This window comes from Fukomys damarensis, unplaced genomic scaffold, assembly GCF_012274545.1.
Source record: "Fukomys damarensis isolate Sample0158 unplaced genomic scaffold, DMR_v1.0_HiC HiC_scaffold_20, whole genome shotgun sequence".
NCBI classification, from domain to species: Eukaryota; Metazoa; Chordata; class Mammalia; order Rodentia; family Bathyergidae; genus Fukomys; species Fukomys damarensis.
This window is the reverse complement of record NW_022900932.1, coordinates 12,630,898-12,641,514: the sequence shown is the minus strand read 5'-3', so window position 1 is coordinate 12,641,514 and position 10,617 is coordinate 12,630,898.

Genomic DNA, 10,617 nt, shown 5'->3' with positions numbered 1-10,617 from the left:
CCCCCTCCCTTCCTCCCTCCCTCGGTGCCCCCCCCCGCGCCCCCAGGATGATGGCACAGATCTGAACCTGAGTCTTGGGCGTGGAAGTTCTTCTCTCTCTACCCGAGAGCCAGAAACAGACCCCCATGGTACTCGGGGCTGCTGTCTGCTTTCATAGAAAGTCGCTGTTCTAGGAAGAGGTAAGGGCGATGGTAAAAGACCCCCCCCCACACACGTGGCTTCTGTAGACACAAATGAGGCCCCCAGGATGATGGCACAGATCTGAACCTGAGTCTTGGGCGTGGAAGTTCTTCTCTCTCTACCCGAGAGCCAGAAACAGACCCCCATGGTACTCGGGGCTGCTGTCTGCTTTCATAGAAAGTCGCTGTTCTAGGAAGAGGTAAGGGCGATGGTAAAAGACCCCCCCCCACACACGTGGCTTCTGTAGACACAAATGAGCCGGTTAGCTGGCTCAGGTGGACAGGCCTGGAGCTCCAGCACTCAGCAAGACTGAGGCAGGAGGATCACGGTTGATAGTGAGTTCGAGCCCAGCATGGGCCACTTAGAGACTCAGTGGAATGCTGTCTCTAAATAAAAAAGGGCTGAGGATATAGCTCAATGCAGAAGCCCTGGGTTTGTTAGGCAGATAGACCTTAAATAGGTATGACCTGAGGAAGGAAGGCGGGGTTTCAAAATAGCATGCATTTCTAGTTAATTGAAGAAAGATTTCCAGGTACAATACCCTCATAATCGTGTGGTAAGTCTCAGACCTAAAGCAGGTCCCCAGAGCACAGTGACATCTTCCGGCTGGGCACATTCCTTCTGATTTCTGGGTGTCACAGCCTGCAGCCTGATCTCAGTAAGGGAAATGATCTTTGAAGACCCTCCCACCTTGGGCTGGGATCTGGTTTAAATTAAGAACTTATCCTTTCTAAATTTCTTACACGATTAAAGCCCCTGAGGAAACACTGACCATCTAAGAAGGACAGTTAAGATATTTTGTAATTCCTGAGTAACTTCTAAGCAAAATGGCAACAAACATCATCTTAATTACTCTAGGTCCCTGGGCCCCAAGGGTAACTCTTGGATTTGGATAAAAATGTATCCAAACTTTCTGGAAGTGGTGGCACACACCTGTTATCCTAGTGCTCAGGAGGCCGAGGAAGGAGAATCTCCAGGAGTTTAAGGCCTGGATGGGCTGCATAGTGAATTCAAGCCCAGCCTGAACTACTAGGGAGCAAGACCTGTCTCTTTCACTCTCTCCCTCTCTAAAGAAAAAAGTATCCAAACTTTTACTAGGTGCAGAAGATTTTGAGGCACTACACTTGAGACTGCAACACTGTACACCTCACCGTGAATTCTGCCTAGACTTCTGCATAGCCTGTGCCTTGACTGAATTCTTTTATCAAGGGCACAAAGAACCGAGGACCGAGGGAGGAAGGGTTCGTCGCTGCATCGATACCTGGCTTCCACATGACGGGTTCAGTTCCCACGATTGCAATAAATAAATAAGTATGACATGAAACCTAAGAAAATAAAATGAGCATTGCTGGTGGTTTTGTTTCACTCAGAGTTGATGAGGGAATGGTGTCAGATGCTGTGCTGGTCCAAAGAACAGACTTAGATCTGGAACACTGACAAGTAGCCGCAAAGGGAGGAGAATTGGGCTTATTCTGGGCAGCAGGAAGAGGAGCCAAAAGAAAGTGGAGCAGGCAGGATTTCCCTCTCTACAGATCAGAATTATTCTGCATTGTTATCAGTTATGCATGATTTCCAAACTTGTAAAATAGTTTAAAAACAAGAGACGGCCCGGAGCCATTACTAACAGAATCAGAATCACAGTGGTCAGCAGATGCCCAAGCCAGGTGCCGGATGGTGTTAGGCGCAGTCTGGAGAAGGAAACGGAAATGATTCCCACAGTCACATACAGGGTCGTGTCTGCCCATGGGGAGCTCACGGCCCATGAATGATCTTAATCAACTGCAGCTAAGCCCCGGGGTGGGTCACTCCGAACCTACACCGCCTCTGTCATCTTCCCTGCAGCTCCATAAGGGGCAGATCATGTATTCATTCTGCAGAGCAGACTATCGATGTTCAGAGAGGTTCAGGATCTTGTTGACTGGGCTGGGGATGTAGGAGCTCAGTGGCACTGTGCCTGCCTGGCAAGCACAGGGTGCTGAGTTTGGTCCCCAGTTTTGGGGGGAGGAGATCTTGCTGACGGCCACACATGGTCACCAAACAGGACCTATTAGGTTTTCAAGAGGTGGTGAGGAACCTAAGACCGCCCCCCCCCATAGAATTAAATTGCAGGTTCAGTGACTTCTGTCTTGGAAAAAGAATTTTTAAAATGGAATTTATTAGATAGTAGTTTAGAAATACACACTTAGGGACAGGCGGGGTGGCACATGCCTGTAATCCCAGCACTTGGGAGGCTGAGGCAGGAGGATTGCTGTGAGTTCGAGACCAGCCTGGGCTACACAGTGAGTTCCAGGTCAGTCTCAACTACATAGTGAGACCCTGTCTCAAACAAACAAACAAAACAACAACAACAACAAAAAGAAATACACACTTTGGCTGGGTGTGGTGGCACATGCCACATGCCTATAATCCCCGCACTCCAGGAGGCTGAGGCAGGAGGGTCCCTGTGAGTTTGAGGCCAGCCTGGGGAAACAAAAAAAAAAAAGAGAGAGAAAAATTTGAATTTAGTTCTTCTGCCTGTGCAACCCCATTTTTGATAGCAACATACAATTATCTTTATGCTGTGCTTCTTTATTCTAAGATCTGGGTGAGGTTTTCAGTGAACTTCAAATCAACCCCCACCTCTTTCAGTTTAGAACACAGCTGAAACCTCACCTCCCTGGGGCATACATCCAACAAATGACGAGAAAAAGTTTCAGTGACAACACAATATAAAATCTGTAGCCCTGGAAAGTGTGCAGCAGCCTGAGCACCTTTCCCGGTGAGGGGTGTGGTCCGCACCTTCATCCATGGAGACTCCTGCAGAGCCAGGCTGCCCCCTGCCTTCTCCGTTCCTGGCCACAGCTGTGCAGTGGTCTATAACTGCATCTCCACCCTGACTAAGCATCCTACAGGCTCACTTTTTCCTCTACAGCAGCAAGATGATGCTCTCAGGCACAGAAATCTGGATTCTGAGTCATCAGATCTGCCACAGACACTTGGCTCCGGCCTCCCTCCTAGGGATCCGTCTGTCCCTCTCTCAGCACCTTTGGGCTGAGCTGCGTCTTTAACCCTATTTATTTTATTTAAGGACAGAGTCATGTCCAGTTGCTAAATTCAAGGTGTGCACCACTTAGATCTAATTTTTGTTTGTTTGTTTGTTTTTGAGCCAGGGTTTCCCTTTGTAGTTCAGGCTGGCCTTGAACTCACTGTGATCTTCCTGCCTCAGCCTTCTGGGTGCTGGGATTACAGATGCGCCACCAAGCCTGGCAGCAGTTGGATCTAATTTTTAAAAAGCGCTCATGGGGATTAAGATTGTCGGAGGAGCTAGTTTCCAAGCCAGGATTTATTTCAGGAATGTCAAGAATTTCTCCCACTTGGTAGAATATTCTTTGGATGCTTAGTCAGGTGGGAAATTGTCAAATGATAGCTAAGCCTGCGAAGATTCTTTCAGTTTGGAGCCAGTGGGTTACCTAGTATTTTCAATTTAAAATGAAAAATGATGTGGGTGGGCTTGCATATACCTATGATGTGAGCTACTCCTAAACCTGGGGCAGTTTGAGGTCAATCTGTGCTATTAGTGACCCTATCTCAGAAAAAGAAAAAAAAAATTAAAAGGGCTTGGGCTGCAGTTCAGGGCTCTCTGGGTTCAATCTCTACTACAAGTAAAACAAAATAGGCTGTCATGGCACACACCTATAATCCCAGTACTCAAGAGGCTGAGGCAGGAGTGTCTCTGTGAGTTTGAGGCCAGCCTGGGCTTCACAGTGAGAATTTGTCTCAAAAACAAACAAACAAAAAACAAATGTGCCACACTTTGTTGTTTTGGTAAATCACAAAGTAATGATGTTTTATTTATTTATGTATTAAAATTTTTTTTTTTTTTGGAGACAGAGTCTCACTATGTAATTGAAACTGACCTGGAACTCACTATGTAGCTCAGGCTGGTCTTGAACTCACAGCGATCCTCCTGCCTCAGCCTCCCAAGTGCTGGGATCACAGGTGTGCGTCACCACACCTGGCAATGATGCATTTAATGTAAAATAGGAAACTCCTCCCTGTCTGTAATTGCCCTGCTCTGGGCTGGATTTAGAAATGCAGAGAAACCAGTTTCCTTTGAACTAAGGAACTGATTTTTTTTAGACTACATGACAGTAATTCCAGTTCAGTCCTCTCTGTACAGAGAACTTGTCCAGTTCCTCCTCATGAATTCCCTACCCACACAGAACACATTCAGACACTTACTTTTAGACGTGGCATCAAAGTCAAACAGTGAACTCCACACAAACCACGTAAACCTGAGCTCGTTGTCTCACAAAGTCAAAAAATGAAATCGTGGACAAAAAGGAAGTTAGGAGAGTAAGAAGAAAAATTACTCCTGTTTTCTGGGAGGCACTCCCAAAGTAGAATTCCAGGGTGCTTTCTTTATTCTGGTCTTACACTACAAGCAGAACACAGGGACTTGTTTTAAACAGGTGGCTCTGTGTGTTCAGAACAGCCAGTTGGGGTTTAGGTTTTGTAAAACGAGTTACTTAGTTAAAAGGAAACTGGTTACTCTGTGTTTCTAAGTCCAGCCCAGAGGTAGGTAGGAGCTGTCAGCCACCTTAGTTAGCATACTCAGCCTATGAAAAAATTTCTCTAGGATGAAGAATACTTTTCTTTCTCTCTCTCTCTGTCTTTCCTTCTTTCTTTCTTTGCTATGTAGTTCAGGCTGTCCTTGAACTCACTGTGTAGCCCAGGGTGGCCTTGAAGTCACAGCAATCCTCCTGCCTCAGCCTCCCCAGTGCTGGCATTATAGCCAGGCCACCATGCCCAGCAGTTTGAGCAATTTAGCAACACTGTTTCAAAATAAAAAGGGCTGAGGCTGCAGCACTTGTATGAAACCCTGAGTTGCATCTTCAGCACAAAATCAAACCAACCCAAATTTAAAATAAACCAAAAAATCCCAGAGCTATTTAAGAAATGTGTAATTGTTATAAAGTTGAATTGCTGAGCCCTGTTCACTGAAATGTTTTGGTGTGCATTAATGCTTTACATCCCCACGTTTAATATTAATTAAATGAATAGTAATTCATATCCAAATGAAAATGAAAACAACTGCTGATTTATTTGCCCTCTTGTTCTTCTTACAGTCCTATATTTTTACCTCAAGGACCACCAATAACTGGGGAAGGGAATTTTTTGTTTTGTTTTGTTTGCCGGGCTCCTGCTGCCGAGGCTTTAACCCAACCCCACAGTGGGTCTTTAAGCTCTTTCCCCACCTCGAGGGTGTATGGTGTACGCAGATGTCTTTTGAAATGACTGCCACACGTTTGGCTTGGTGTCGTCAAACAGGACAGCCAGATAGGCCTCACTTGCCTCCTGCAAGGCACTAATGTCGCGCTGAAATCACCGCCGTATTTGAGGTCTGAGCAATCTCTCACAGCAGAGCCTGAAGGGGCGTTTGCCAACCCGAAGTTCAATGCCTGATTCCCAGTCTTCAACGTGAGGTTTCTTCGCCCCTCCAGCAGGGGGCGCACGGTTGCCAGCGGCTTCTATAACCTGTTAGTCCCTTTGGATGGACTGGGTGTCTGCTCGGTGTAGAGGCCTCCCCAGCCGCAGGGGAGCTAGACACCAGCTGGTGTTAGGGAGGGGGACTGCGAATGCCTCCTGTGCTTAGTAATCCACATCCGTGTGTTCCTGAAGAGCACTCATGGAGTCAGAGGGCGTTTTTCGTTTTATGGATATGCCAGAGACTGGCCCCCAGGCTCTCCCTGAGCCTACAGGAGGGTCAGGGTGCTCAGAGCACTCTGCGAAGGTGCTCCCAACTCCTGTCCCTGCTGGGGATTCTTGCACTCCGCGTCCTGAGCGAGGGAAGTTGCAGACCAGGTGCAGCCTCCAGCATCGGGTAGCCCTTCAGTCCGGACAATTTGACGATGGAAAATGGCACCCTGCTGTTGGTTTTATTTACATCCGTTTTACTAGAAGTGAAGTTCGGATTACTTGCCTGTTTAAACATTTCTACTTTCCACCCCTCTTTTCTTTTTCTTTTCTCTTTTTCTCCCCGTCCCCATTTGTTTGTTTCTGAGACAGGGTCATACTATGTAGTTCAGGCCTTGAACTCGCAGTGATCCTCCTGCCTCAGCCTCCAGAGTGCTGGAATTACAGGTGTACACCACTGCACCTGATGATTTGCCTTACCTCTCTTCTCTTCCCTTTCTTCCTTGCCCCTCTCCTTCCCTTTTTCTCTGTACTGGGGTTTGAGCCCAGGGCTTTCACAGTGAGCTACAGCCCCAGACCTTTTAATTTTAAGTTTGAGACAGGATCTCGCTAAGTGTTTTTCCCAGGCTGGGCTCAAACTGGCAGTCCTCCTACCACAACATCCCAGAGTGCTTGGGTTGCAGATGTGTACTACTGTGTCCCTGGCTCCTCCTTTTCTTTGTATAATTTGAGTTATTAATCTAATGCTTTCTATTCAGCTAGCAGAGTCTCCTTCCAGTCTTCCATTGTCTTAGCTTTCTTTGTGGTATCTTTGCTCACACAAAAATTGTAGGTACCAGGTAGACAAATCTCTCAAACATTTCTTTTAGGGCTGCTACTTGATTACGATTCTACTTGATTACGATTCCTTACATCAAGGCTACAAAAAAAAAAAAAAACCCCAAACAAACAAACAACAGCTTCCAATATTTCCCCCAAATAGTTTTAAATGGTGTTTAAAGGTATACCCTCTATTCCACTGAGGAATTTTTTTTATGTGCTTTTGAGAACAGATTTAAATTTGGGGGGAGTTTGAGACAGGGTCTCACTATGTAGTTGAGACTGACCTGGAACTCACTCATGTAGCCCAGGCTGGTCTCGAACTCACAGCGATCCTCCTGCCTCAGCCTCCCGAGTGCTGGGATTACAGGGGTGCACCACCACACCCAGCCGAACAGATTTAAAATTTTAAAAATTTCCAAATGGACATCTAAATATCTTAATGCCCTTTGTTGCATAGCCTACCCTTGAGCTGCTAATTTGAACACAAAGTAATTTGCTATTTCCAAATGAACTTATCTCTCCATGATGTCTATCTCAAAGTCAAAGAAACTAAATTCAAAATAGGCACAGCATTTCAATAAATACTTAAGCAATCTGATAAAACTATACAACCATTGATCACAAACTCTTTTTTAAAAATGTGATACTTGGGGTTTCTTGTTTATATTTCATTTTGTTTTCTTTTTTGGTGGTCCTAGGAGTTGAAGCCAGGGGCTTGAGTATTCTAACTATATACCCAGTCTTTAAAATGTTTTTGTTTAAACAAGTAAGGTTTCCCTGAAGTGCCTAGGCTGACCTTCAGTTTGCCTTAATCTCCAGAATTGCTGTGATTACAGGTGTGTGCAGTGAGAACCGCATTTTTTTCTTTATTTTAATTATCACTATTAGTATTTTGGGGGGATTTGAGACAGGGTCTTGCTATGTAGCCCAGGCTAGCCATGAACTCATGGTGACCATCCTGCCTCAGCCTCTTGAATGCTGGGATTATAGGTGAGCACCACCACACCTGGCATTGCATTTTTGTTAAGCCAGGAATGAGGTAGAGTGTCCACCATCTACACAGTTAATTGTCCATAGTCTGGTCAATGTAATTAAGCACAGTTCAACAGAAGAGGTACTGGGAAGGAGACAAAATGTTGTTATCAGCAGAAGACACTATTGCCTTCTTAGAAAATCCACCTGGACTATTGCTGTACTTGACAAACGAGCTGAATTTAAATGTTTGGAGATTAGCTTCCTTCCTTACACCAACAGAAATCAGCCCAGACATGAAAGGGAAATCTTTTGGGCATAAATATCATAAGTACCCAGTTACTAGTGCCTTCTGCAGCATTCTCTGGAAATGAACAACAGCATAAAAAACAGGGGACACCGGGGCTGGGGATGTGGCTCAGCAGTGCAGCACCTGCCTGGCAAGTGCAAGAGTCTAAGTTTGATTCCTGGCACCGGGGGGTGGGGGGAAATAGGGGACACAGGCATCTGTGGAGAGATGCAGTGAAACAGCCAACCGTATGCCTGGCCTCAGGCACACTGGGAGCAGCCAGGCCTAGTGATAATCAGTACCACCCTTTTTTAAAGCAGCTTCTCCCTATGTTGCTCAGGCCGTTCTTAAACTCCTGTACTCCAGTGATCCTCCTGCCTCAGCCTCCTGAGTAACAGCAATGACAGGCTTGTTGCGCCCAGGGGCCTGACTTGCCCATGTATCATTCAGTCATTTACTGAGTGTCTTCCCTGAATTTTTCCTAGGGCTGTATACACCTGATCTCTTTTAATTTGTGGGCTACTAAACCTTATCTAGTAGGTTTTTTACCCCCCCCCCATTTTCTGAGTGAAATATATTTGATCCAAGGTCAGAGGGTCGCAGATCCCAGGTTGGTAGATCTGGTAGCAAAAATCCACTTTTTTTATTTTTTACCGCCCCCCCCCCATTTTCTGAGTGAAATATATTTGATCCAAGGTCAGAGGGTCGCAGATCCCAGGTTGGTAGATCTGGTAGCAAAAATCCACGCTCTGCAGCCCTGTTGTGTCTCGAGGCTGCAGGCAGTGCTGCCCCACTTGCTCAGGCCACTGAGCCCATTTGGCTGAGGAGACACAGGACAGCCAGTCCAGGGCCTTGCTCGCCCTGTGATGCCCAAGGGCAAGAGGCCAAGGGCAACAGGAAATGGGGGCGCTGGCCTCTCTCTGGGCACAGCAGTGAGGGAGAGAGGGGCAGCCACACTGGAGGAGCCAGAGTGGCTGGGAGGCCTGAGCTGCACAAAGCTCTCTTGTCTTCTGCTTTTGGCACAAGCCAGCGTTTCCAGGGCCACCAGGAAGAGTGGGGCCGGGGAGCCCCTCCGTGGTGGGGAAAAGCCAGCTCCTCTCTGCCCAGAGGGTGGGGAAGGGGGACTGGCCAGAGGCACACAGCAAGTGACTGCCAGAGAGAAAGAGCCACAGTGCAGGCTCTGGTGGGAGGGGACCAGCAGGAAGAAGATGCAAGGACTTGAGACTTAAGAAGCTTTTTGCTTGTCATCTGCCCTATTTCGAGTGTGCGGCCTCCAATCCTCCAGGTGGAAGGAGCCAGAGGAAGCGTAGGTCGGCTTGATGCCAGGAGGGTCGAGGTTTAGGCAGACAGGTGCCATGGCATTGTGTCAAGCGCTGCCTGCTTCGGCGTCTACTCTGGGACAAAGAGTCTCAGCCAGGAGCCAAGTCCAAGTCAGCACCGGCTCCAGCTAATCATCATCTCAACATCTCGGGCGGAGCTTCCTGAGGTCCAAGCCTGACTGTGTTTGCCTGAGGCAGGTCCCCTCCCTGGTGTCAATTTCTGGTGAATTACCTCCTGCCTTTGGCCTGCTTTCCTAAGCCTCTGCTGTTCTTGCCTTATCCTCAGGTTATGGATTTCCTTAGGGCAGAGACCCTGTGAGCAAGGGGGACTTGAAGATCACCAGGGGACTGGGCCACTAACCACAAAGAGCGAGCCGCTACCTGATTCCTGGAGCAGAGACAGAGTGCAGGTCCCCAAAGGGCCTGGGTAGGGGTAGGGTGCAAGCAGTGACAGGAAAGACAGGAAAAATCTGGGGGAGACTCGGTCAGGTTACTGAGGGCTTGCGTGCCACTCTCAGGAAGAGTAGATCTTCATGCTTACAGCGGAGGTGCTACTTCCTCCCACGGTCACCAGCCAGCCTCCTCTTTCTTAAAAATTTGTCTTCTGAAATAACGTGTATTGCATGTCTGCTTAATCGACACGTGGTTCTACAGATTTCGGGGTATCACGTCATATCTCAATACTTGTATGCCTTGTGTTACGTTCAGACCAGGGGAAGCCTGTCTGTTCCCTCATGTATCATTACTCTCCAGTGAGAACATTCAAAATCCTTTCTTCTAGAACCTGGGTTAGTTAGTTATTTATTTATTGTCAGACTTACAAACATGGTACAGTGAGTCCTTGTATGTCCTTCACCAGCTTCCCCCAATATTAACATCTTTCACGGCCTGACGGTATAGGTCCGTAACAGAGTCTCAGTAAGTTGCTAAACTGCTCTAATTGTGCTTAACTTGAAATCTTCCTGCTTCAGCCTCCCAGAGTTCAGGGATTACATGTGTGCTCCACCATGCTCGGCTGGTGGCCATGTCACCTCAGGAGCCTCTGTTCTAACAGCTCCCCAGTCTTTTACTTTTTATTTTTGGTACCGGGGATTGAACTCAGGTCCTTGCGCTTGCAAGGCAGGCCACCGAATCGCTGAGCTAAACCCCCGGCCCCAGTCTTTTATTTTTATTTTTTTTTCCCTTTGTCTCATACCGTTGACAGTTTTTAGGAGTCCACATTGGCTATTTTTGTCTTTCCCAACCCTGACACTCCGGAAGAGCACTGGCCAGTTCTTTCACGGAATGTCCTTTGACTTCAGCATGGCACCCTCTCCCAAGCCTGGGCTGTGCCTCTTCAGGGAGCGTGCCACGGACAGG